A 5,365-nucleotide genomic window follows, 5' to 3' on the forward strand; every position below is an offset into this window, starting at 1 on the left:
TAATAGGTACAACCTCCATCCTTATGGAAGAAATCCCAAATCCATTGTTTTAGGCTCAAAAGTTTTGTTCCCCAAAGTTTTGTGAAAAATGATCTATATTATAGATCTATAACTTAGAAATCATGAGATGGAGAAGTAAAGAATAAAGTAATTCCTTAAGGAAATCAACGGTGTTAGCTTTATGAGACTTCTCCATTTCCCAAAAATAGATAATAGGGACAATGTTTATCCTTGTGGAGGATATCCCACAATCCTAGGCTTTTGCTCCAATCATTGTGAGAAGAAAGGGTTCCCCATGTAGTACTTTTGGACAAATGGGATTAGCCTTCTTGAAATCTAGGTTACTTAATTTTCTACATCTTTTTCTACATATGATAATCCTTTATATGTCCTCGAAGATGGAAAATCCAAGACCAAAATGTTGTATTCTCGTAATCCAAGACTTATCCAAGTTAATGTTGCCATTTTAGCTAGTAGTTAAAGTACCAATATTAGCCAAGGACGTGCATATCCCAATTGGATAAAATTCCTTGAGAAAAGGTTGTCTTAAGGTTCACATTTGTGCCCAAGTTTCAAACATGTACTAGGAAATTCATGGCTCTCGTAATTCCTTTTTCCCCTTCTATTATCTTTTATTTTATGGACAAGAACATTTTATTTTCCAAATTGAATAATGTTTTGAAAATTTTATAAGGACTATAACATTTTTTTTCTTTGCTTGCCATTTTATAAAATAATTTACTTTTAAGGCAATAACCTAGTTACACACCAAATTGGTACACACATAGAGACATATTTTCTTTTTTGTTGGACAAGCAATTTCCTTTGTGTATAAAATTATCATTCCCTATTTTACAATTTACAAGGGTGTACATAATCTACCCCCATCAAATTCAAAAAATTGTGAGCTTTAAGAAGGAAACACATTTTTAAACCTGTAGCTCCACTCAATCTGTACATAAGGATTTGCATATAGTATCACATAAGTTTTAACATATCATGATATTTTTTTTAAATATGTGGTCAAAATAGTAGCATGTAACATGACTCCTCTCATATTTACCCACTTTAACCATCTTTCCCGCAATAAACATGAGCTCAAGGGCTACTATGATATGATTCAACCTCATAGATCACCTTAAGGAAGTGGAATAAAAAAACTAACAACCTTAATGACTTCTCTATGAGGTGCTACAAGACCCCTAAGAGCTAAACCACCCTTCCACGTGCCTAGACCCTCAGTTAAACCTCTTTTTTTAGTGCCCTGACCTCCTAGGTGTTGACATGGCACTACCTGATTTCAACTGAAACCCTTTAGTCTTTTTCACACAGTTTTGTGCCTACAACCACGATATTTAAGCCACTTCTTCACGCTAGGATCCAAACCTCTTCCAAGAACTTAATGAAACCTTCGAGAGCCATGAGTGGCATAGGGGCAAGCCTTCCATGCAAATATTAGATAAGAACTTGACCTAAGAAGGCCTAGCCATGACAAACATTTTGTCAAACATAACATGAACATGAAATATACAGGTCATGAATGCATATGTGAACATAGAGATATGAAACTTATTTGAGGATCATCAAGAAAGTCTAATTCCCTCTCATATTTGTTTCAATAACATCTATTAGGTCATGCATTCATTAACGAGACATTTATTCATTAAATGATAAGATCCATATTTAAATATGTCATATAACCAACATATAACTAAATAGATATTAATGATAGAGTAGCCATTAAAAACACATAATAACAAGTATATTTATTTATCAAAGACAAGAGAAACTTATCTCTTATTAACCAAATGCAAAATTCAACTAAGTGAGGGACTTCAACATACCACTCGACCATAGATTGAGTTGAACCAAATCTTTATGTCAACCAATCACCCCCATGCCATATTCCAAGCATGCATGTGGGATATTATGGGATAAAATAATTCATAAACAACCAAGGGAATCGAGAGGTTAAACTGCCTCCTCCCTTACCATACCGTGATCTCACCTAAACTCGTCTCGATATCATAAAACCAAACCGAGCTTGGATGCCTCCGAATTTCTTCACCATCCCTTAAGTAACTTTCCTATCTCCACCCACTTCTAGAGGGATTCTTGGAGAAAACCATCTCCACCCCAAACCCTTGGGATTTTCGTGAGACCATGATCCAGGTGGATTTTGGTGGCCACCTGCCTATTCCACTTATATCCTCATTGTTGTTTCTTTTCAGTTTCCTTAATTATAGCACAAATTATTATTTTTGGCATTTTTTCTGGTACTAAACTTCAAGAGCCGTTTTGAGGGACTAAAAGATGTTTTTAGGGAAAACAAAGAGAACTGAAAAGTCCCAAACTAGTTTCCTATGTTTTGTTCAACCTCCTCTTCAAGATCTTTGAAACAATGTATTATGATAGCCAAACATAGATTGTATGCCAAAGTTACGCCCCAAGAAGTTGATGTACCAATTTACCAAATGGGGCCCACAACTTTGGCGCTTCATCTCCTAGGGTTAGGTTTTTAGATGTTTATGGCTCTCCATTGTTTCTCAATAATAAATAGGCCTTTGAGCCTCATTTTAACATGGCTCTTAGGCATGTATTTGTCACATCTCTTCTCAGAGATAAGCTACCATCGCCCGAGCTAACTTATTTCCATTTATGTATGTAAGCATATTTCAGTTCTTTGATATTAATTCAATGAAGTTTTATTCCCATTGAATCTTTTTGTTTATGTGTATATTTGTATTTTGTTGTGTTCCTACATAAGTCTAGATCATACCATCTCACCCGAATCAAAAACCTTTCGGAAATCCAAAGCTCAACCCATAAAGAATCCCATCACACCATTATTATCGAGAAATTGAAAGGAAAGGCTAAAACCAGTGTCAAAACCCGAAAAAATCCATGCCACAAACAACAAATAAACCAAGTATATGCATGCATATGTCATGCATGAAAATCATACATGCGCCTTGTTACCTGCAACTATTCCAACTGAAGCTACTTGATCCAACTTTTCCTTACTTGACCTTTTCTTTCATTGTCCTACATTTACTTTCTTTGTCCTTTCTTTTCTTTCTTGATTTCATTCTCCTCTCTATGCTCTTCTCCTCTCTCAGGCTAATCATGAAATTGAACTGACGAACTGATCCTTATAATATTTCTAATCATTAGTGTCTCTATTGTCTTCATTTTCCTCCTCACATGCAACGTGTGACCTTTCACCTTCATTTTCTCCTAATTTCCATTATTTTCATTAAAAAATGTCAATTAATGCATTTTTGTCTTTTCAAAGGCTTTTTCATTGTCTTTGTCAATTTCCTCTTAGCCATAATAAACCAAATGAACACCCACTAGATTGGTTTTCCCAACATTCATCTTAGAACACGTGTCCCATGACCATGGTCTTATTTTTCCTTTATTAAATTTATTAAATGAACTTTTAACCTGGGTTTGTTAGATAGTGATCCCTCTACCAACATAATGGTTGATTAGTTATAAGATGAACATATTCACATTCTCAATGTATCCTAGTCCTTATTGCAACTTATTTTTTTGTTAGATACATTTATGTGTGAACAATAAAGTAGGATACATCATGAGTGGCATCTTTGAAATGTTTTGATGACTATAAAATCATCTTATTAGTTTGTTGTAGTGGCTACAACCACCCTCCAAAATTTTGTCTCGCATGCAAATTTCAAAGCCTACCGTGGATCTTGTGATCAATCGTTCCTTGGTCACTTATTAGTAAGATGATAATCTCAATCCCCCTCCTTGATCTTAAGATTTGTTCACGTTCTCATATTTATGTAGCATGTGTCATCTTTGGGCATCAAGATTACTATTTGTCATGTAAAGGGAATTTTTTTCAACTTCAAGAGGAAATCTATGTGCGTATGGTTTGTTCTCATTACATAGACATGTTTCACACTCAATTCACGAACTCTTGTCGCGAAAGTTGTTGCATCAAGCACAATATGTTTTATATGTTCTAGATGGTCTCTTTTGTATCACTAAGTGTTCCAGTGTGTGATCATAGTCAAGTTCTATCACTTTTTACATCAGTTTCATTAATCTCACACTTAGCCAGTTTCTCGAGCAGCCTAGCCTCATCCAACTTTCTGAAACTGCACACTTTGCTGCTGCAACCCTCAACCTTTTTTCCTTTCGATGTTGGAACTGTTCAATGCACAAGAATCTGAGCCTCCCTCGGCTTCCAAAATTGTGCAGTGGTTTCCCCTAGTGTCCTTCCCTTAACCAGAACCCACTATCTCCAGAATATGTGTAGTGTTTTCCCTCAGCTACCCAGTCTATCTTGCAACCTAAAACTGTGCTGATGTGTCCTCTCGAGACCTGATCTTGCAATGATGCCTTGCATTCAGAAACTACATAGAGGTTTCCTCCCAAGGCCCCATCCCACAACAGTGTCTTGCATCTCAAAATTGTGTTGTGTTGTCCAAGCTTTCCGGCCTTCCATGCATTTAGAAACTGCACAAACATGCCTCCCAGGGTGATCAGGTGCTCAAAATTATGCTCAACAATCAAAGTTATCATAATGGTGTGGAACCTGAATCAAAGCGCAGTGCTCATCATCTTGTATCTGGAACAATTCCTTTCACGTGAAATGGACACCATATGCTACCAGAAACGTGATCTATTCATTTTCCCAAACAAGGAAATTGGTGTAGGAGCTAACAGGGATTCTTACTCGACATCTATACAAGCTAGTGAGTGTTGGGTTGTGTTATATTCTTTCCACGACTAGCCACCCTAGTTAACCAAGGGGTTAGAGGGGGAGAAGAGCCCCCCCTTCGTTGCACCGATTGCGCAAGTGGGGGGGGGGGGGGGTTCATAAGGGAGGCGGCAACCCCCATTGTATAGGGGGTTTGAGGGGGGCGGTTAGTCCCCCTCTATGGGGTCTGAGGCAGTGCCTTGGGGAAAAAAATTTGTACCCTATATTAGGTGGGCAGAACTACTTATGGTTTTGTGCATGGTTTTCGCACATGGTTTTGGGCACGATGGTTTTCGATCCATAGTATTGGATGCTTTAGCATGTATATATATGTATTGTAACATTGAAAGCAACATAATGAAAAATCAATTTGGTAGTCCCAATTTTGGGATCCAGGGGGAAATATCTATGTATATTTGTTTTATTTGTTATGCTCTCGCTATTCTTTATTTTTCATGTTTTAGAATTCATATGCAAGTAATTTTTTTACAGGGTTAAAACCTACATTTGGTATCAGAGCTGTTTTGGCTCCAAGGGGACACCTTTGTTGCTAAGGGGTTTTGTTCGGGCTTGTGGTAGACCCTGTTTAGTGGGAGATCTATAGGATCAATACTGGTGGTGAAAGAATAT

This window comes from Pinus tabuliformis, chromosome 4_2, assembly GCF_031772625.1.
Source record: "Pinus tabuliformis cultivar Carrire ecotype Pingquan chromosome 4_2, CPIR1, whole genome shotgun sequence".
In the NCBI taxonomy this organism is placed as follows: Eukaryota; Viridiplantae; Streptophyta; class Pinopsida; order Pinales; family Pinaceae; genus Pinus; species Pinus tabuliformis.